We start from the raw sequence: 24,755 nt of genomic DNA, 5'->3' as shown, positions 1-24,755 counted from the left end.
TGTTCAAAACTTGATAACATCAAGGTGCACTTATTAATGAAAAGACTACTGCAAGTCAGTAACCATTAGTATTATTACTGCATTTTGGTTATCTAGCAAATGTCCCCATTTCAAACTCCAACCTGTTTGTATTATACATATCATGAGAAATATTTAGACTGTCTTTTCCTAATTCTCCATTTATGCTAATGGTTTCATTTCCTTGTTCACTCATTCATCCTACAAAATGTATTCAAAATCTACTGGGCGGTAGTCACTATGCTATAATGTGTGATACAAAATTAAAAAATGAGAACCTGGCTTACTAAGAAGCTCCACACCCAATGGAAGAAACAAGGAAACGTGTAAAAATAAATATTCAAAAACATAAGGTAAATATCTTGTTTTATAGAAAAAGAACTGAAAGCAGCAAAGATGCACAATAGGGTTTTATATAAGATAAGCATAATATCGTCTTGTTCTGTATACTCTATTTCATATTTCAAGAACCACATGATAAACCTATAGAAGATAGGATATATCACTACTGAGTGATTTATTACACCTCCAATTATTTATCATAAATTATACATACAACATATAAAATATCTATGTAATAACAGTAAAAAAAAAAAAAAGAAAGAAAGAAAGAAAGAAACAAAGTATATGCTCTGGAACCAGCCTACTTGGTTACAAATTCTGACTCTGACAATAATTGGATTAATTTAAGTTGTTTATGTTCCTATCTGTTCATCTGTAAAACTTGGAAAATGAGCTATTTTAGAGTATCTTAAAGTGTTATTGAAAAGATTTTTTAAAAAAGATATGAAAAATCTGAAATCCTTTTCAGCACATAATAGGCACAATTATTTTTGCTATCAAGGCCATAAGTGTTACACTGCATGTTTTATGTGTGTAAGTTTTTATTTTATTTTTTTAAATTTTATTTTACAAAGTAGAGTACCACCATTCAACAGATGAAGAATCTGCAGCATAGAGAATGTAAAACTTACAAATCCTGAGATAAATACTAAACAGTAGAGTCAAAAGATAATATAGCTCTACAGTATTCAAAAAGGACAGAGTAAATGACATGCTTATATCATGCTAGGCATCATAAGTTATGGGCTTACAATTCTAGCGATTTTGAGAAATAAGTGAGTATCACTACAAGAAAAAAAAAAAAAAACTTGCCAGAGTAAACAAAGGAAAACATTCTTTTTCAAACATTAAAAAAAAATCCTGAATATTCAAATACCATTAGCTTTAGATTTTTTTTGATTGGGACTCTTGTCTCAGGGATCTAGACAAAATATAGATATCATTGCATTCTTTATTAGTAAACAAACAAGAACATTAAGTAATCACTTCTGATATTTTATGTTATGCCTATTGGAAAATATTTAAATTGATATTAATATCTTTCAGTCTTTTGGAGTAAGACTGTATCATATAAAATTTAGATATAAAAATGCATATTATTGACAAATTGTTTAAATAGAGAAACTGTAATTCTAACATGCATCCAATATAAAGTTCTAAAACAAATATTGTACAGAGAAGGCAATGGTGACCCACTCTGGTACTCTTGCCTGGAGAATCCCATGGATGGAGGAGCCTGGTAGGCTGCAGTCCATGGGGTCACTGAGAGTAGGACACGACTGAGTGACTTCACTTTCACTTTTCACTTTCATGCATTGGAGAAGGAAATGGTAACCCACTCCAGTTTATTGCCTGGAGAATCCCAGGGACAAAGGAGCCTGGTAGGCTGCCATCTATGGGCTTGCACAGAGTTGGAAACACCTGAAGTGACTTAGCAGCAGCAGCAGCAAAAAAAATATTTTAAATTATTCATGCTAGGCAGTTGTATTAACAATACAGAATTTAAAATCAGAGAAAAAGTAGTTAAGGGCTAGCCCTTGGACACTGGTGTCAATGTCATGCTCTGAATTAAAATACAGGAACATGAGCTTGTCATTGGTAAATGTCTCAACAAACTTTAAAAATAGACACTAACAATAGACCCTGGGATATATTACAACAGAAATACTAGAAAGTGACTGAGCGACTGAACTGAACTGACTGAACTGAACCTTTTTTGCTTACACACATATAATAAAAATAGCACTTTCAAATATATCCGTGTAGCATAAAAGAAAATACATCCTTCCTCAAAATACTTTCTACATTAACACAAGATTTCATAATTCCTTTAATTGTTTCTGTATATTTGTCTTCAATTTTATGACCAAATGTGTATGTTTCACCATTTATATTTATTTTTTTTAAATATTAAATAAGCTCCGTGGTATTTTTAATAACATTTTTGCTAAATTTAATTTATAGAAATCTATCATAGTTATTTATTTAGAGTAGGAAATGGCAACCCACTCCAGCATTCTTACCTGGAGAATCCCATTGACAGAGGAGCCTGGCGGGCTATAGTCCATGCGGTCGCAGAGTTGAACACAACTGAGAGACTTAGCATGATCATAGTTTTTAACTAATATATCTCCCATTCTCTACTGATTCACACTGTTTATTGCTTCCACAGTATGTTTTCTAAAATACAGGTAAATTTTTAAATAAAATGCCTAACTTTATTATATGCTGGACCACGCACTAAGCCTTTTTGCATGCAGGGACTCATCTAATCGTCTCAACATCATGTGAAGTGTTAAGTCACTCAGCCATGTCTGACTCTTTGTAACCTATGCACTGTTGCCTACCAGGTTTCTCTGTGCATGGGATTCTCCAGGCAAGAATACTGGATGGAGTGGGTAGACATGGCCTTCTCCAAGATGTCTTCCTGACCCAGGGAACAAACTCAGGTCTCCTGCATTGCAGACAGATTCTTTACCATCTGAACCACAAAAGAAGCCCCTCAACAACATGAGGGAAGCTTTCATTTCTGTCCTGGTTTTAAGATGTAGCAATGGAGGTCTAGAAATCTGTTAGTAATTGTCAGGACCTGGACTAGAAATCAAGCCTATTTAACCCCAATGCCCACACGTTTAACCATTTCATTTTGCTTTCTCCTTTCTTTACTGTTCCAATTACATCAAGACTCAAATCAAAAGTAGATATTTCAAAAGATTATTTTTTTAATATCAAGCAATCAGTCAAAACAAAGCTTGCATCTCTCCCTTATCCATTGGAGCCGTTCTCTGATCCCTTATGCTTATTAATACTCATTATATTCTAGGCACTATTTCTATACATGAGTCACCTAACAAATGATATAGGTAATATAATCATCTCCACTTTATAAATGTAACAAAGGAAGACCTAAGGCATTTAAAAGATCACAGTAAGCTGGTAGAAATTCAAACTAAGAAGCTGTGCTTCCCACATTACACACAGCACACAATATTCCATTGCTACTGGAAAGAAAAGAACTGGATGAGAAACTCTGGGCTTATATCTAGGTCTCTTACTATATCCACAGCCTTTGCTGGATTGTTGTACCTCTAAGCCTCAATTTCTTTAATGGTATGAATATTAATATAAAAATAGTATCTACTTAACAGGACTATTTGAAGAAAAAAAATGAAATAACATAGGCACATATTCCCTAAAAGACCCTGATACATAAAATTTACCTATTATTAGTAATATAATTGCTATTTACATGACAATGTCATTTACTAGGGAAATAGCTACTTGAAAGTTCATTTCCTCAAAAATGTTGCATATCAGTATTCAGTATGCAAGGAAAAGATCTCGATAAATGTCTGAAGGGTTTTAGTCTTCATTATTTTTACTTTATGAGAGAAAGCCCAATTAAGTATGTTGTGACTGAGCAACTATTATTAATAACCTAAAAGCCAAATCATTCTAAGAGTTTAGTTTATAGATCGATCTCAGGAAAAGGATTTTCATTAAAAAAAAAAAAAAAACCTATCATGGAAAGATGAAAAAAGATGTCCTTTTCATCACAGGTGACTGGAAGGCAAAAGTAGGAAGTCAAGAGATACCTGGAGTAATAGGCAAATTTTGCCTTGGGGTACAAAATGAAGCAGGGTAAACGCTAACAGACTTTTCCTAAGAGACGGCACTGGTCATAGCAAACACCCCCTTCCAACAACACAAGAGACGACTCCACACATGCACATCACCAGATGGCCAATGTCGAAATCAGATTGATTATATTTTTTGCAGCCAAAGATGGAGAAGCTCTATATACATTCAGCAAAAACAAGACCATGAGCTGACTGTGGCATAGATCATGAACTCCTTATTGCAAAATTTAGACTTAAATTGAAGAAAGTAGTGAAAAACAATAGACCATTCAGGTATGACAAAAATCAAATCCCTTACAATTATACAGTGAAAGTGAAAAATAGATTCAAGAGATTAGATCTGATAGACAGAGTGCCTGAAGAACTATGGACAGAAGTTCTTGGCATTGTACATAAGGCAGTGATCAAGACCATCTCCTAAAAAAGAAATGCAAAAAGGCAAAATGGTTGTCTGACGAGGCCTTACAAATAGCTGAGAAAAGAAGAGAAGCTAAAGACAAAGGAGAAAAGGAAAGTTATAGCCATCTGAACGCAGAGTTTCAAAGAATACCAAGGAGAGATAAGAAAGCCTTCCTCAGTGATCAATGCAAAGAAATAGAGAAAAACAATAAAATGGGAAAGACTAGAGATGTCTATAAGAAAATTAGAGATACCAAGAGAACATCTCATGCAAAGATGGGCACAATATAGGACAGAAACGGAATGGACCTAACAGAAGCAGATTTATTAGGAAGAGGTGGCAAGAATACACATAAGAACTATACAAAAAAGATCTTCATGACCCAGATAACCACAATGGTGTAATCACTCACCAAGAGCCATACATCCTGGAGTCTCAAGTCAAGCAGGCCTTAGGAAGCGTAGCTAAGAACAAAAAGAGTGAAGATGATAGAATTTCAGCTCAGTTATTTCAAGTCCTAAAGATAATGCTATTAAAGAGCTGCACTTACTATGCCAGCAAATATGGAATACTCAGCAGTGGTCACAGGACTGTAAAAGGTCAGGGTTCATTCCAATCCCAAAGAAAGGCAATGCCAAAGAATGTTCAAACTACCACACAATTGCACTCATCTCACACGCTAGCAAAGTAATGCACAAAATTCCCCAAGCAAGGCTTCAACAGTTCATGAACTGAGAATGTGTAGATGTAAAAGATGGATTTAGAAAAGGCAGAGGAACCAGAGATCAAATTGCCAACATCCATTGAATAATAGCAGAAAAAGTGAGAGAGTTCCAGAAAAACATCTACTTCTGATTTATTGACTATGCCAAACTCTTTGACTGTGTGGATCACAACAAGTTGTGGAGAATCCTTAAAGAGAGTAGAATACTATACCACCTTACCTGCCTCCTGAGAAATCTGTATTTAGGTCAAGAAAAAACAGTTAGAACCAGACATGGAACAACAAACTGGTTCCAAATTGGGAAAGGAGTACGTCAAAGCCGTATACTGTCACCCTGCTTGTTTCTTATATGCAGAGTACATCATGCTAAATGCTGGGCTGACTGCCACAAGCTGAACTCAAGATTGCTGGGAGAAGTATCATAATCTGTTATGCAGATGACACCACCCTTATGGCAGAAAGCAAAGAAGAACTGAAGAGCCTCTTGATGAAAGTGAAAGAGAGTGAAAAAGCTGGCTTCAAACTCAACATTCAAAAAATGAAGATCATGGCACCCAGTCCCTTCACTTTATGGCTAACAGATGGGGAAACAATGGAAACAGTGACAGACTTTATTGTCTTGGGCTCCAAAATTACCATAGATGGTGACTGAAGCATTGACATTAAAAGGCACTTTATCCTTGGAAGAAAAGCTATGACCAACCTAGACAGCATATTTAAATGCAGAGTCATTTCTTTGCCAACAAAGATCTTTCTAGTCAAAGCTATGTTTTATTTTTCCCCCTTAATCATGTATGGATGTGAGAGTTGGCCCATAAAGAAAGCTGGTCACCAAAGAATTGATACTTTTGAACTGTGGTGCTGAAGAAGACTCTTAAGAGTCCCTTGGACTGCAAGGAGATCCAACCAGTCCATCGCAGAGGAAATCAGCCCTGAATATTCATTGGAAGGACTGATGTTGGAACTGAAACTCCAAAACTTTGGCCACCTGATGCCAAGAGCTGACTCTATTGAAAAGACCCTGATGCTGGGAAAGATTGAAGGCAGGAGGAGAAGGAGACAACAGCAGATGAGATGGTTGGATGGCATCATTGACTCAATGGACATGAGTTTGAGAAAGCTAGGGGGTTGGTAGGAGAAGGCAGTGGCAACCCACTCTAGTACTCTGGGTGGGGGAAAATTCTATGGATGGAAGAAGCTGGTAGGCTGCAGTTCATGGGGTCGCTAAGAGTTGGACACAACTGAGCGACTCCACTTTCACTTTTCACTTTTATGCACTGGAGAAGGAAATGGCAACCCACTCCAGTGTTCTAGTCTTGAAAATCCCAGGGACAGGGGAGCCTGGTGGGCTGCCGTCTATGGAGTCACACGGGGTCGCACAGGGTCCGACACGACTGAAGCAACTTAGCAGCAGCAGCAGCAGCAGGGAGTTGGTCATGAACAGTGAAGCCTGGCATGCTACAGTCCATGAGGCCACAAAGAATTGGACATGACTGAACTACTGAACTGAACTGATCATGGAAAGATAATTTTCTTATATAGATAATTTTATTATTTTAATATCCTCATATTCAACAATTCTATCTTAAAGGAAAGTAATACAATTGGGGCCATAGATCATTTCTTACCTTACTTTTCTCTGTTTTTGGTAGTTATAGAAACCATTTCATCAATACCCTTTGTCATATACATATGACATTTCTCTTCTTCAGGCTAAATAATCTCAATTTTTTACAAATTTAACATGTATCATCTTTCCTAAGGGTTTTGGTCATTTTTAGGATTCCTATGTCTAAAAAAAAAGTCCATTTTTACATTGATTGAATATTATAAACTGTATTCCTATTTATCTTAGAAATATTTATAATCCTTAAAATCACAACATGAAATTCTTGGTCCCAAGCAGTAACAGTTGGAAACCCATACTTCAGATGTAGGCTAATTTGTACTATATATAATATTATGTATAATACTGAAAAAATAACACAATAACTGAATATGCACTAAGTGATTTTAAATGCATTCATCAAAAAATATCTGATTATTTCAATAAATATATTGAGCTTTTCCTGTGTGCTTGACATTTTTTTCTTATATTCCTATCATGGAACATAGATAACAAAATGTGATAAGTAAAGTATATTGCATGTTTCACACAGTACAGTGATAATAAAAGTGCATATAGATTTATAAATTTTTAGATCATATAATGAAAGACTCCTTTACTGAGAAGGTGACATTTCAGTACAAGATCTAAAGGAAGGGACCAAGGTAGCAAGCTACTTGGGTATCAATAGCAAGAGCATGCTACGCAGAGGGAACTTCTACAATGACCCTCAGGCAAGAGCTGAAAAGGATGTTTCAATAGCATCAAGAAGCCTAAAGGTCTGAAGCATCCTGAGTGAGGAGGAGATGGTAGCAGAGATTAGACAGCTAATAGGGGAAAGGGGTACAGAATCCTAACTCAAATGGAACCGTGTAGCCTATTATTCATTCTCTGGCATTGATTGTATGACAATACCAATGTAAGATTCTCAGCAGAGGAAGAAAATAATACAACTTGTATTTTAAAACAATGACTCTGGCTGCTGTGTTAAGAACAGGAAGCCAGCAGCACTAGTCAGAAAAGTGATGATAATCTAGATGAATGAGGAAAGTGACTTGGTTGCAAGGTGGTGACAGTAAAGATGAGAAGTGGTAGAATTTTTGATACATATATAAGATAGAGCCATTAGGATTTGCCTGTGAATTATATATATGCTGTGAGAGATAGCAAAGTCTTTTTATCTATTTTTTACTATTGCAGTGGAAAGCAAACAGTTGCAATTGTGATACTGTAAAGGCTTCAGATGGTTGGATGGCATCACCGACACACTGGACATGGTTTTGGGTGGACTCTGGGAGTTGGTGATGGACAGGGAGGCCTGGCATGCTGCGGTTCATGGGGTCGCAAAGTTAGACACGACTGAGAGACTGAACTGAACTGAACTGAACTGAAAAGGCTTCAGACAAACTGATCTTAGGTATGTGGAAAGGGAGTATATATATGAGTCAGTTTGGTGTAAATGGTTGGGCCAGAGATAAAATTCAGGAAAAATGAGAATTTAGAGAATGTTCAATGTTAACCTATATTACTATATATTAATCTATATTATTCAAGAAAACACACTGGTCCTAGCAAACACCTCCTTTCAACAACACAAGAGGTGACTCTACACATGGACATCACCAGAAGGTCAACAGTGAAATTAGACTGATTATGTTCTCTGCAGTCAAAGATGTAAAAACTCTACACAGTCAGTAAAAAAAAAAAACCTGGAGCTGACTGTGGCTCAGAGTATGAATGCATTATTGCAAAATTCAGCCTCAAACTGAAGAAAACAGGAAAAACTAGTAGGTCATTCAGGTATGACCTAAATCAAATCACTTATGATTATACAGTGGAGGTGATGACTAGAGTCAAAGGATTAGATCGGGTAGACAGAATGCCTGAAGAACTATGGATGGAGGTTCATAATATCCTACAGGAGGCAGTGATCAAAACTATCCCAAAGAAAAAGAAATGTAAGAAAGCGAAATGGATGTCTAAGGTGATTCTACAAATATCTGAGGAAAGTAGAGAAGCAAAAGCCAAGAGAAAAAGGGAAAGATATACTTACCCAAATGAATGCAGAGTTCCACAGAATAGCAAGAAGAGATGAGAAGGCCTTCTTAAATGACTAATGCAAAGAAATGGAGAGAAAAAATAGAATGGAGAAAACTAGAGATGTCTCCAATGAAAACTGGAGACACCAACGATGGACGTGATAAAGGACAGAAATTGTAAGGACCTAACAGAAGCAGAAGAGAATAAGAAGAGGGGGCAAGAATACACAGAAGGACTATACAAAAAAAGTCTTAATGACCTGGATAACCATGATGGTATGGTCACTCACCTAGTGCCAGACATCCAGGAGTATGAAGTCAAGTGGGCCTTAGGACAAATTAGAACTAACAAACCTAAAGGGGGTAACAGAATTCCAGCTGAGATATTTAAAAGATGATGATGTTAAAGTGCTACACTGAATATGTCAGCAAATTTGGAACTCTCAACTGCAGCCTACCAGGCTCCTCCATCCATGGGATTCTCCAGGCAAGAGTGCTCGAGTGGGTTGCCATTGCCCTCTCTCAACAGAGGCCAGAGGACTGGAAAAGGTCAATTTTCATTCCAATTTCAAAGAAGAGCAATGTGAAAGAATGTTCACACTACCATACAATTGCACTCATTTCACATGTTAGTCAAGTAATGCTCAAAACCCTTCAAGCTAGGTTTCAGATGTACATGAACAGAGAACTTCCAGATATACATAGGTTTAGAAAAGACAGAGGAACCAAGGTTCAAGTTGCCCATATCCATTGGATTATCAAGAAAGCAAGGCAATTCCAGAAAACAACTATGCCTGCTTTGTAAACTTCGTGAAAGCCTTTGACTGTGTGGATCACAAAAACTGCAGAAAATGCTTAAACATATAGGAGTACCATACCACCTTACCTGTCTCCTGAGAGACCTTTATGCCAGTCAAGAACCAACAGTTAGAAACAGACATGGAACAACAGACTGGTTCAAAATTTGAAAAGCAGTACAACAAAGCTGTATACTCTCACCTTGCTTATTTAATTTCTATGCAGAACACAGCATGTAAATTGCCAGGCTGCATGAATCACAACCTGGAGTCAAGACTGCTGGGAGAAATATCAAAAACCAGAAATATGCAGATTTTGCTACCCTCATGGCAAAAATAAAAGAGCCTCTTGATAAAGCTGAAAGAGGAGAGTGAAAAAGCTGATGTGAAACTCAAGATTCAAAAAAGTAAGATCATCGACATCTGGTCCCATCACTTCATGCAAATAGATGTGGAAACAATAGAAAAAGTGATAGAGGTTTTCTTGGGCTCCAAAATCACTGCAGACAGTGACTACAGCCATAAAATTAAAATACACTTGGTCCTTGAAAGGAAACCTAAGACAAATGTAGACACAGTATTAAAAAGCAGAGATACTGCTTTGCCGACAAATGTCCATATAGTCAAAGATGTGTTAGTTTTTTTTTTCCAGTGGTTATGTACAGATGTGACAGTTCAACCATAAAGAAAGATAAGAATCAAAGAATTGATGGTTTCTAATTGTGGTGCTGGAGAAGACTCTTGAGAGTCCTTTGGACTGCAAGGAACCAGTCAATCTGAAAGGAAATCAACCCTGAATATTCATTGGAGGGACTGCTGCTGAGCTGAAGCTCCAGTACTTTGGCCATCAGATAGAGTCAGCTCACTGGAAAAGACTAAAAGATTGAGGGCAGCAGAAGGGGGAGGCAGAGTAAGATAGTTAAATACTCTCATTGACTTAATGGACATGAATTTGAGAAAATTTTGGGAGACAGTTGAGGACAGGGAGGTGGGGCAACCTCAATCCATGGAGTTGCAAAGAGTAGGACGTGTCTTAGTGACTGAACAAAAACAATAACAAACTATATTACAAGGAATTAAATGTAAACAGAGATAGAAAAGAAGCAAAGACTGAGCTGTGAGAATGTCTAAGATTTATTGATTAGGGAGGATGAAAAGAAACCTTTGAAGAAAATTGAGGGAGTTGCCAAAAATATACAAGGAAAACTAGGAAATTGTGATGACCTGGAAGACAGTTGCAATTTCAGTGAGGACAGATGATGAACTGTATCAGGCTGTTGAAAGATCAAGTAAAATGGGAACCTAAATTTACCCCTCAATTTAACAACACAAATACTGAAAAGAATAGTTTTCATAGAATGGTCAGGATTAAAATGAGATGGGAGTAGGTTTAAAAGAGGATGAAGCAAGAAAGTTCTACTAGTACTTTTCACCCCCATAACTACTTGTAACACTGTGGAAATACTGAAGCTAAGCAAATTGTCAATAATTAGCCATTCTAGTTCTAAAGTCTATATCTTAACCACACTGCTATACTTCCTTTTAAAGCCATGAAGTTTCTTTCACATATAATTTGTAAGTAACTGCTTCTGATTAGAATTTTTTTTTTCCATAGAAATGTTCCATTGGTATGTATTAATATGAATTCTTAACTGATCTTTTGCTTTTCCCCAAACAGGTCATTATGGGTTTTAGAACTTTTCATGTATGTCTGAAAATACGTAAAAATACATTTTTAGATATTTATCAAGATGCTCCCCAGTTATTAGTGCCAATTGCTGCCAAAAGTGTGGGTCTCTATGCCTAAATGAAACCACTCTCAATATGAAAAATGTTAAAACACTTTCACAATTAATAAGGCTTATAATACAATGTGAACCAAATAAAGTAGAAAGCACATATGTAATGTAGATATCGTTGCTGTTCAATCATTAAGTTATGTCCAATTCTTTGTGATCCCATGACAGGCTTCCCTGTGTTTCACTATCTTCTGGAATTTACCCAAATTCAAGTCCATTGAGTTGATGATGCCATCCAATCATCTCACTCTCTGTCACCCCCTTCTCCTACTGCCCTCAATCTTTCCTAGCATCAAGGTCTTTTACAATGAGTCAGCTCTTTCTGTAATTATTGAAAATATGCTTTAAAAATAGCTGTGAAAAGAATGAATATATTAAATATTTTAAAAATTGGTGATACTGAAAGTGAAGATTTCTCATTTTCCTCTTTTCTCTATTTGTTCTTTAAAAGACATGCATTGGGTTTCCCATGTTGCTCAGTAGAAAATAATATACCTGTCGAGCAGGAGATGCAAGTTCAATCCATGGGTCAGAAAGATCCCCTGGAGAAGGAAATGCCAACCCAAACCAGTATTCTTGCCTGGGGAATCCCATGAACAGTGGAGTCTAGTGGGAGAGTTCATGGAGTTGCAAAGAGTCAGACATGACCTAGCGACTAAACAGCAGGAGCAGCAGACATACATTAATATTATACTGGAAAAATATCAACATGCTCTACTATTATTCAGTTTAAGTCAAAAAATTCTAACATATTATTTAATTCTAATTATGCCAAAATCCGTACCCAACAACATTTTCTTATTTCATATCATTATTCTAGTTAACATCATATATGAAGAAACATATATTAATCTTCACTAAGCAGCTAATTTTTATATTCATATTATAAAATCAAAAACATAATTATTTGATAAAAGGCAGCTATGGGTCTTTACCTTCCCCAGAGCAACATAATAAAATAAAACTTAAAATTCCCTAGCATCAGTGGATAATGAACTGAATATACGATGACAAGGTTTAAAGCAATGCTACTTTAATTGACTAATTCAATCATCTTTGCACATTTAATCTCACCAACATTTTATTGAAAAATTATATATATGGCACTACACTTTGTTAAAAGTGTAATGGGAAGTTACTAAGTACCAATAACCAAGTTGAACTACAGTTTACAGTATTCAGGTAGGAAGGAGTGCCCAGTTTTTAAAAAAAGCAGTTGTGTTCTGGAGAAAAACACAGACCTTTTCAGGGTAGGACTCTGCAGTCCTGATATTTTAGTTGGTTATGTTTTCACACTTATCTTTTCCATTCCTATGAGTAATGATAAAATGCATTTGCATTTGCACACTATTTTGTTTATGAAGAGAAGCTGCAAGGAAAATTTCAATGTTTGCTTTTAATTTAAAATGAGACCAAGCAAAGAAAATTCAGAAGCAAAAACTAAAGAAGCCATTTAATGCAATGACCTTGTCAAATATCACATGGAATGAGTTACATTTGCTTCACGAGAGTATTAAAACATGCTTGCAAAATGAATTAAAAGCTATGATTAGTATTAAGGAAATGAAAAAAGCTAAGGAAATGAAAAAAGCTACTGTATATAGCCATTAGTTACATAACTGAAGTTTATTCCTCTTTGAAGAAAAACAGTCTTGGATTTCTCCTCTTAATATGTGGAATAATTTTTCTGTATTCACAGAAACAATGTACCATTTTACTAGTGAGGTGCCAGAATACAGTATATTTGGTGGAATCTTAACTGTTTTGCATTAAAAAAATTCCACTTAACAAATTTCTGAAGGCTTCAGTTCAGTTCAGTTGCTCAGTTGTGTCCGAATTTTTGTGACCCCATGAACTGTGTGTGTGTGTGTGTGTGTATCAAAAATTATTACATTAATAACATTAGTAGTTGTAAATTTTAAAAAGAACCAAATGAATACCATATGTGAGCAAATTTGGAAAACTCAGGAATAGCCACAGGACTGGAAAACGTCAGTTTTCATTCCAATCCCAAAGAAAGGCAATGGCAAACAATGTTCAAACTACTGCACAATTGCACTCATCTCACACACTGGTAAAGTGATGCTCAAAATTCCCCAAGCCAGGCTTCAGCAATACATGAACCATGAAATTCCAGATGTTCAAGCTGGTTTCAGAAAATGTAGAGGAACCAGAGATCAAAATGCCAACATCCACTGGATCATCAAAAGAGCAAGAGAGTCTCAGAAAACACCTATTTCTGCTTTACTGACTATGCCAGAGACTTTGACTGTGTGGATCACAATAAACTGTGGAAAATTCTGAAAGAGATGGGAATACCAGACCACCTGACCTGCCCCTTGAGAAATCTGTATGCAGGTCAGGAAGCAACAGTTAGAACTGGACATGGAACAACAGACTGGTTCCAAATAGGAAAAGGAGTATATCAAGGCTGTATATTGTCACCCTGCTTATTTAACTTATACACAGAGTACATCATGATAAATGCTGTGCTGGATAAAGCACAAGCTGGAATCAAGATTGCCGGGAGAAATCTCAATAACCTCAGATATGCAGATGACACCACCCTTATGGCAGAAAGTGAAGAAGTAGTAAAGAGCCTCTTGATGAAAGTGAAAGAGGAGAGTGAAAAAGTTGGCTTAAAGCTCAACATTAAGAAAACTAAGATCATGGCATCTGGTCCCATGACTTCATGTCAAATAGTATGGGGAAATAGGGGAAACAGTGGCTGACTTAATTTTTGGGGGCTCCAAAATCACTGCAGATGGTGATTGCAGCCATGAAATTAAAAGATGCTTACTGCCTGGATGGAAAGTTATGACCAACCTAGACAGCATATTAAAAAGCAGAGACATTACTTTGTCAAGAAAGGTCCATCTAGTCAAGGCTTTAGTTTTTCCAGTAGTCATGTATGGATGCGAGAGTTGGACTATAAATAGAGCTGAGTGCCAAAAAATTGATGCTTTTGAACTGAGGTGTTGGAGAAGACTCTTGAGAGTCCCTTGGACTGTAAGGAGATCCAGCCAGTCGATCCTAAGAGAGATTAGTCCTGGCTGTTCATTGGAAGGACTGATACTGAAGCTGAAACTCCAATACTTTGGCCACCTGATGCAAAGAGCTGACTCATTGAAAAAGACCCTGATGCTAGGAAAGATTGAGGGCAGGAGGAGAAGGATACGGCAGAGGATGAAATGGTTGGATGGCATCACCAACTCAGTGGACATGGGTTTGGGTAGATTCCGGCAGTTGGTGATTGACAGGGAGGCCTGGTGTGCTGCAGTTCATGGAGTCACAAAGAGTGGGACAGGACTGTGTGACTGAACTGAACTGAACTGAAGTAACAGATTTAGGATAACACTTCAAAATCTGAATATAACCATGAAAATTATATCTGAAGCCACAAGACTACCAGTGAAACATCAACTTGAATTTACTCTTCATTCATTTAAGCAACATTTATTGAAAATCTTTCATTCCTTTTCTTCTCTACTAGATACATTACTCTCATAGGAAAGTTAGTATAGCTGTTTTAAGAAATGAAATGATCAGCAAATAAAAGTACATATATACTGAAAGAGAATGGGTCAGTGTCTGCTCTGAATGCCAAGGCATATTTTGTCAACAAACATGGCCAAAAAGGAGTCATTTACATTTCTTCCACAAATTGAAAACACTCAATTTAATCGCCAAATTATCACTTTTAGAAAAGTATCATCTATCTATTAGCTTTCTTAGAAAGGTACTCCTTTACCTTAGAAAGATATTATCTATTACTTTTCTAGTTGACTAAAGGAGATTTCCATAGTTGGATATGTACTTTCTTCATTCAAGAACTTAGAAATGCATTTAAACCAAGCACAATAGCTGTGCTTATATAACAGGAATTAACTTCATTTACATAAATAATACATTACTATTATTAAAAGATTAAGAAATTATCAAAAAAGATAGACTACGCACACACATCCACACACATATATGTAAATATATATATATTCTAAAAGTAAAATGTGTATCTTAGAGGAAGTCTTTTTGGAAGAGGCTTAAAAAAGAACAAAAATCAGTTATAATAATAATATAATAATACAATATGGGATTTGTTTATAGCTAATGAATATGTTTTATCTTACTTGGGTTTCACATTTCTGAACAGTAAACTTTTCGTCTTACCAGACTTTCAGATGAGAATGAATCCTGCTTAGTTAAGTGTCTCATCTAATATTACCCATCAGGCAGTTAAAGAATTGATAAGAGAAAGGAGATCTCTATACTCCTATTTTTATAAATGAAACTAGTCTTTATATTTTTACTTTTAAGGAACTAAAGAAAGGGCCAAGGACAAATTATTCTGCTCCACTGACCTTAAGTATTCTGATCAATTCAGACTATGAGAGAAGGAAATGTTGAAACCAGAGACTGACCTGCTCTAGCAAGTATAAACTGAAAAGAGGCCATAAAACTATACCACTGTTCAGACCAAGGCAGGACAGAGGCTCAAGGTGAACTAGAAGCTCTTTAAAGAGTCTAAGCAAGGTCATGCTGATAAATTGAAATGAATACAACTTGGAACTACTAATAAATCATGCTAATTTCTTCAGAAACCACTGTCCTGGCCTCTCTGAACCCACAGGTAATGGGTAGATCATTCACATTCCTGATTAATAATTTTTAAAATGTTATATATATTACAATAGTTTATTGAGTCAGAGTTCAAAGTCGGAATTTAATTTGGGTCAGTAAAGCACTGGGAAAAAAAAGTCTTATCCACTGTGAATAGTAGAGAACTTTATATAAGTATGTAACATATGCCATCATGCTTTCATACCCAAATAAACAATCTTGGCCATTAACTTTTCCTTCATTTCTACAATTATTTGCATTGCCCTTGACACATCTTTTTTTCTTAATTTTGTTTCTGGAAGTAAATTTTATATTGTAATGCAAATTTTATATTGTAATGTAAATTTTATATTGTGATGAAATAAAATATTTCATAAGAAGCAGAATAGTTCAATGGTTGATAGCATGATCAATGTAGTTAGATGCCTAATGACTCCATTCCCTGATGCCCCAATGACTAGATGTGTGACCTAAAATAAGCCACTTGATTGTCTGTATACCAAGGTGTTCCCCTTTGAAAAGGTAATATATCATTATTTATTTCATAGGGGTGTTATGAGGATTTAAAGATTTAACAGAAGTCAATCACTTAAACCATATCTGGCAAATGGCAACCAATTAAATGGCTGGTATTTGTTATGATTTATATAGTATGTCTTTGAGAGAAAAAAAGAGAGACTCTAAAACTAAGTATGGCTGGGGGTAAGTTCTACCAAGAAAATGAAAATGGTCCTTTTAACCCATTTGTGGTATTAGAAAGAAAGTAGGAAATCATACTGGTAGACATTATTACTTCAAAAAATTAATTCCAGCTAGAGAAGTATAGAGAAAAATGCTAAGTATGAATTTATATAAATCATCTACATATTGAAAACTGCTAAGTATCTTGTCTCTTCATCTCTTTCAGAATGGTGGTTGGAGGTTATTTTAAATTTAACTACATTCAGAATGCCTTTCATTCCCAATAATCAAAAAACAAGAATACTTTCTATTTAGCCAACATTCTATTCTCAAACCTGATTTAACAATCACTATTTAGTATCATGCATTATTAATTTATTTTTTACTGCTGATTTATCCAAAAAGTATCTTAAAATGGTTTATAGTCAATATTTAAATATGGCTTTTAATGATATTTTAGTCTAGAAGAGACTTTCTCCCACAGTAGTACATTTTAATATCTTTCCTATTTAATCTTAACTAGTTTATTAATACTCCACAACCACCAATTATTTTAGACTTATACAACATTCTTTTCAGATATATTAATCTAATCAATAATACTTTACAAAAATTTTCCAAGTTTTTCAATTCTCTCAACACACTCACCAAAAGAAGCACAACTTCCCAAAAGAGGATCAGAACAACTGTTCCACATTCTTACCAATCACTTAACATTTACAGCTCTCATTAATTATATTCAGTAATGTCACATACCAAATTCCTCATTTTCTATTATCCATTAACAAATTTAATGTCAAAACCTAAATATAAACATTAAAATGATGAATAGAAAACCAAATAGTTTTCTTTTTATCCTCAAAGTTGTAAGTAACTTAGAAAATTATACAAAATTGACTAGAAAATGCCCAGAGAAACTAACACAGATATTTTCATGAAAACAGTTTGAAAGATAAAGGTACCTATTAAGGCACCTCCTTGGGGTACTAATGGTCATTTTATATGATTTTTTTAATCCACATGAATACAAATCTCTCTCTCTCTCTGGGCTTCCCAGGTGGCACAACGGTAAAAGAATCGACCTGCTAATTCAGGAGACAAGAGACACATGTTCGATCCTTGGGTTGGGAAGATCCCCTGGAGAAGGAAATGGCAACCCATTCCAGTATTCTTGCCTGGAAAATTCTATAGAGGAGAATGGCAGGCTACAGTCCATGATGTCACAAAGAGTCAGACATGGTTGAGCACACAATTCTTGTCCATAAACATTTTTAAACTACTGAATGGGCTTTTGGAGAAGGAAATGGCAACCCACTCCAGTATTCTTGCCTGGAGAATCCCATGGACGGAGAAGCCCCATAGGCTCCAGTCCATGAGGTCGTAAAGAGTCGGACACAACTGAGCGACTTCATTTTCACTTTCACTTTCAAATGGGCTTTTGGAGAAGGAAATGGCAACCCACTCCAGTACTCTTGACTGGAAAATCCCATGGACAGAGGAGCCTGGTAGGCTACAGTCCATGGGGTCATAAAGAGTTGGACATGACTAAGCGACGTCACTTCACTCACTTCATACTTTATCACTGGAGAAGGAAATGGCAGTCCACTCGGGCATTCTTGCCTGTAGAATCCCATGGACACAGGAGCCTGGCGGGCCATGGTCCATGGGGTTGCAGAGAGTCAGACACGACTGAAGTGACGGAGCAAGCAATGGGCCTTTAACAAGGATTTTTATGGAAATAACTGTTTTGGGGCTCCAAAATCACTGCAGATGGTGATTGTAGCCAAGAAATTAAAAGATGCTTACTCTTTGGAAGAAAAGTTATGACCAACCTAGATAGCATATTCAAAAGCAGAGACATTACTTTGTCAACAAAGTTCCATCTAGTCAAGGCTATGGTTTTTCCAGTGGTCATGTATGGATGTGAGAGTTGGACTATAAAAAAAGCTGAGCACAGAAGAATTGATGCTTTTGAACTGTGGTGTTGGCGAAGACTCTTGAGAGTCCCTTGGACTGCAAGGAGATCCAACCAGTCCACCCTAAAGGAGATCAATCCTGGGTGTTCACTGGAAGGACTGATGCTGAAGCTGAAACTCCAATACTTTGGCCACCTGATGTGAAGAGCTGACTCATTGGAAAAGACCCTGATGCTGGGAAAGATTGAGGGCAGGAAGAGAAGGGGACAATAGAGGATGAGATAGTTGGATGGCATCACCAACTCAATGGACATGGGTTTGGGTACACTCTGGCAGTTGGTGATGGACAGGGAGCCCTGGCATGCTGCAGTTCATGGGGTCACAAAGAGTTGGACATGACTGAGCAACTGAACTGAACTGAACTGAACTGAACTTATAAATTTAAAATGCACAAGAAACAGAAATTCTGTAAAATGGCACAGTGTAACATAATTTATATATGTATATAGCTATACACACATAGACATATATATATACTTATATATTTGAATGTGTGTATATATAAGTACATGCAGCACCTATTCAAAACAGCACACAAAGGAATTCCCTGGTAGTCCACTACAGGGGGCGTCGATCTTATCTCTGGTTGGGAACTAAGATCCCACAAGTCTTGTGATGTGGCTTAAAAAAAAAAAAAAAAAAAAACTGTACACAAATAAATGACAATTTAGAAAACTTGGAGCACTTTGCCCAGAACATCACCAAACTTCTCCTTGGAAATGCTAGGACCAGCCTAAGCTATAGCAGTTAGACAGAAAAGACTTCTCTCTTGTGACTTTTCAGCCATGAATTAAAGAGATGGATAGACTCAGATCCTTTCCAGTCATGTCAAAATGACATGTCTGGAAACTAACATGCATTGAATATTTTAATTCATGCATGCACGCTCAGTTGTGTCCGACTCAGCAATAGCAAGGACTGTAGCCTCCCAGGCTTCTTTGCCCATGGGAATTCCCAAGTAAGAATACTGGAGTGGGTTGCCATTTCCTTCTCCACAGAATCTTCCTAACCCAGGGATCAAACCCAAATCTCCTGCATTGCAGGTGGATTCTTCACCTCTAAGCCACCTTTAAAAGTACTTTCAATTCATAACTTAAATCATTAGGTGACTGAATGTACTAAAGTAGTAATTATGAATAACAGAAAGAGCACCACGTCACTGGTTTTAATTTTATAGTTCTGACAGAACAATTCTTACAAAGGTATACATCTGCCTAAACAGAAAGAAAATATTCTATATGAGAATATTTGGGAGAAGGCATACTTTTTTTGGAAAAATACACTCTCTTCTTCGCAATTACTCTTCAGTATAAATTTCAAAATACAAAAACGAAAATAAAGTCTGTATTAACTGAAAATATTACAGATACGGATTCATGCTCCATTGACAACAGATCTCAAATAGTGTTCTCTAATTTTTATCAACATTGTGTTTGAATTTTTTTCCCTGTTTCCAGTTTGAGTCCCTTCTGAAATACTCTCTACCACACCTGGCCCAAACCGACAGTAAATACTCAATCTGCATTTATAAAATGAATGAACCTTTAAAATAAATAAATACATCCTAATCTACTATTTCATTTAATTTATATTCAGAGTGTATAATCCAAAATGCCACGGTAGACGAAGCTCAAGCTGGAATCAAGATTGCTGGGAGAAATATCAGTATCTTCATATATGCAGGTGATGCCACCCTAATGGCAGAAAGCGAAGAGGAACTAAAGAGCTTCTTGAGGAAGGTGAAAGAAGAGAGTGAAAAAATTGGCTTAAACTCAATATTCAAAACACTAAGATTATGGAATTCAGTTCCATCACTTCATGGCAAATAGATGGGTGGGGGGGATGGAAACAATGAGAGATTTTAACTCTTGGGTTCCAAAATCACTGCAGACGGTGACTGCAACCATGAAATTAAAAGACACTTGCTCCTTGGAAGAACAGTTATGACAAAGCTAGACAGCATATTAAAAAGCAGACACATCATTTTTCCAACAAAGGTCTGTTCAGTCAAAGCTATGGTTTGTCCAGTAGTCATGTACTGATGTGAGAGCTGGACCATAAAGTAGGCTGAACACCAAAGAATTGATGCTTTTGTACTGTGGTGATTGAGAAGACACTTGAGAGTCCCTTGGATTGCTAGGAGATCAAACCAGTCAATCCTAAAAGAAATTAACCCTGAATATTCATGGGAAAGACTGATGCTGAAGCTGAAGCTCCAATACTTTGGCTACCCAACGTGAATCATTGGAAAAGACCCTGATGCTGGGAAAAAATTAAGGGAAGGAGGAAAAGGGGGTGACAGGGTGAGATGGGAGATGGTAGGATGGTATCATCAACTCAGTGCACACGAGTTTGAGCAAACTCTGGGAGATAGTAAAGGACAGGGAAGCCTCGTGTGTTGCAGTTGATGGGGTTTCAAAGAGTCAGACACAACTCAGCGTCTGAACACCACCACCAATTTACAGACAACCTCAGACTGTGTCATGGATCTAAGTTATTACTCAATAAGCATTTGTAGAATAAATGTAGGAAGTAAAGCATGTTTTTAAATTTTGAATGGCTAACTCAAAAATGAGTAGGAGTGAGGTATAGTATGAAAAGTCCATCTATGAACCACTCATTCATTTATTTTCTGATTCATTTAAAAATCATTGACTCTAGGGAGGCACACTTTTGGAAGTCATGGATAAATATTACAGAAAATGAAGCCACATGGACCCATAATTTAAAGGAAAATAATGGCATCTAACATTCTTGACTGGTTATTTGATGTAAAGGTACTAGTATTTATGAAGCCTTATTTCATCGTTTCCCTCTACAAGCTACAAGACAAGTACTAATACTGTGCTGTCTAACAGATGATCCAAGAAGTATGTCATAGCATTGTGTATGATGCAGCCAGGATTCTGGACATGAACAAAGTTTATAAAGGGACACTCTATATTATAGTGTGGTGACCCAAATAGAGAGAATACAGATAATTATGGTGTGGCATTTTAGGAAGAGGGAAGAGGTTTATTTCTGAAATAATCATAGGGTATTATTGTTGCATTGTATTTTCTATAATCACAGAAAAGCAATAACCAAACACTTAATTATCTTTAAAGTAAAAATGTATCATAAGTGGTTCTCAGTAGAATGAAAATATTCAAAAATTGTTATTCTTTTCTGCAATTCAGAGACTATAGGAAAGGAATCAACATACAAAAGTGGAAAGTGAAAGTGAAGTTGCTCAGTCATGTCCAACTCTTTGAGACCCTGCGGACTGTAGCCCACCAGGCTCCTCCTTCATCCATTGGATTTTTCCAGGCAAGAATACTAGAGTGGGTTGCCATTTTCTTCTTCGGGTATCTGCCCAACCCAGGGATTGAACTCAGGTTTCCCACATTGCAGGCAAACTCTTTACCCTCTGAGCCACCAGGGAATCTGGATCATATATCTAAATATAAAATTGAAAGTCTGTTTATCAAGTTTCACTACTTTATAAGATTCAAAATGTTCCGTAACTTTTTAAAAATAACACTACCTTTGTATTTGAAACTAGTAATGTGATACAAGCTTTTTTCTTTGCACTCAAACATAATCAGATCTTATAGAACTACCTTAGGGCAGTTAAATGAAATGCATATATCCTAAATAACTACCCGTCCAACTCATTCATCTTTATTTCAAATTCTCTTCTTAAATTATATCAAGAATATGGTTAAAATAACAGTTTTGGATTTAAGTCCAGAACTTTTCTACTTTTATCTCTATTATTACTTAGTCAAGACTGCAGATTTCCACATTCCTTAAGACAGATTTAGCTAACTACTGCGGTAGAAGACAAAGGAATAATTTATTTAAAAAATTAACCATTGAATATTAAAAGGCAAATTTATCAGATTGCCAAGTCTTCCAATTTATGAAACAAAGTTTAATAAAATAGCAGAGTCATGACTTACTATGATTTTTTATTTCATTTTTATTTCTACCATATTTTACACCTTTGACTATTCATTTTCTCAGATTTAAGCTTTCTGTATTATAGAAATTTATTTTCACCAATTAAATAATCTTAATTCTGCCTTGTAAAAATTTAACTTAGGAATTAGGCTTCTACGTCCCAAAGAACATAAGTTTTGTTTTTTAAGAACATAGACTTATTCTGATAGTATTACTAGGATACTCATTTGAATATACCATGCTTTCTCCACAACTCTGCTCTGCAATAATAAAGACTGTTTATTACATGATCTCATTGAAGTACTCCTGGAAGAATATTACAAAATGTTGAATGAGCAACTGTGACTTATGTTTTAAATGAAAATATCAACAAATATCTCAATGAACATTCAAAAATTACCCATGAGGTAATTTCAAATTCTATGATATAAATATATACACAATACAGAGTCAATTACATAGGAAAATAATCACTTTGTAATCATTTTGATTAAAACATTCATATGTACATTTAAGAATAAAAAGTGTCTGTCCTTGGGTTTGGGGGTTTGATTTGGTTTCTTCTCTTTGGTAATCGTGTTTTCTGCTTTTCCAATAATATCTGCTTTTATTACAAGCTTAGAAAATGTGCTAAGATTCCCTAAGAGTGCTCTACAATGGTTTCAGGTGATGAAGAAATATTAACAAGTCATTTTGTCTGATTTTAATAAATGATAGACAAATGATCCATTAGGGATACAATAATTCACTAACAGACTCTTCTTAAGATGTAAGAAGAAAAAATTCTTCATAGAGCTTATATACATAGATATAGAAAGTATAAAGATATAAAAGTTCTAATAATATTTTAACAAGTATCTCCAGTTGAATGTTTACCATGATTAAACAAATACAAACTCTTGATACATAAAATGTAAAAATATGGCTTAATGAAGAAATACAGCATGGCTCAAACTGGTGAAAGTATCTCTTGATTTTGGTTTGAGCAAGTGTAAAACTTCAGCAATTTTCCTCACAGAATATCCAAGAGTTTCAAGTACCTCTGATAGGTCCTTTGATCTGATTCAAGTCATTGCTTTCCCTGAGACTTTAAGCATGAATCAGGTTTAACCCAGGCATACACTGATTTTTTTTCATTTGTTTGTTTTGGTGAACTCAGTCATCATACTCTAAGACTGTAGTTCTAAGAACCATTCTAAGTAATTATGAGTTATATACTGAAAACAAGATTGGTGAATTAATAACCCAATGGGCTCTATTATTTGAATAATGCATTGAATGATACCTGCTGGCCTAAAAGAGCTAATATGCCTTCCAATAGCAATAGGAAGAAACTTAGTTACAAGGATTAATCAGATTGAATATACTGTCTTCCTACTCAATATCATGAAGTATATATATTTATACCTCTTTACTTTCTTCCTACAGTTGGAAATATTCACTTTGGTGTAATGAAAGGTACATAAAGAGTTTAAAGCAATTTTCCTCACAATCATTTCAAAGAAAGTTTCACATACCAATAGAGAAGCTTATGGTTCCTACTATCCTCACTGTTTATAACTTAAACAGTTTTAAACTGAAAACTGTTTTAACTCTCACACATCTTCAGGACACTTACACTTCAGGACACAAAGAATAGTAAAAACATGGATTATGGCATTTGCACATATCAATACAAAGCTTTCATATCCCTAAACATTCTCTTGCTTAGGCTAAACAGTCTTTCAATATTTCTTTATATAATACAGTCTAGACCTTCTACACCGCTATATTTCTCATAGTTAGCGTTTGTACTAATGGCCCTAATTCTTAAGTTTCAAATTTTTAATTTTTAATACAATGTTTTATTCTGAATAATATTAATAATTGTCATTAATGATAGCACCACAAGGTCAAAATGTGGTATGGTAATTGAAACCTCAAACATCCTAAGTAATGTCCGTATTAAAACTATCTTAATTTTGTGTCTACGCAGACCTTCTACTTCTGAAAGAGCATCTATTCTCACTAACACCACCAGTTAGCAAACACCTATTTCAACTGTTCTAAGAGTTTCTTGGGGGCTCGGGAAGAGCTGAACCTAGCATGTAGTTAGCACTCAATCAGGTTTGATGAATGAATAAAAAAAAAAATCCTTAGTCCTATCCCACCTTGCAGCTCCTAACTC

Source organism: Capricornis sumatraensis, chromosome 7 (genome assembly GCF_032405125.1).
Source record: "Capricornis sumatraensis isolate serow.1 chromosome 7, serow.2, whole genome shotgun sequence".
Taxonomy (NCBI): domain Eukaryota; kingdom Metazoa; phylum Chordata; class Mammalia; order Artiodactyla; family Bovidae; genus Capricornis; species Capricornis sumatraensis.
The sequence above is the reverse complement of the archived record's forward strand: the minus strand, read 5'-3'. Positions refer to the sequence as shown.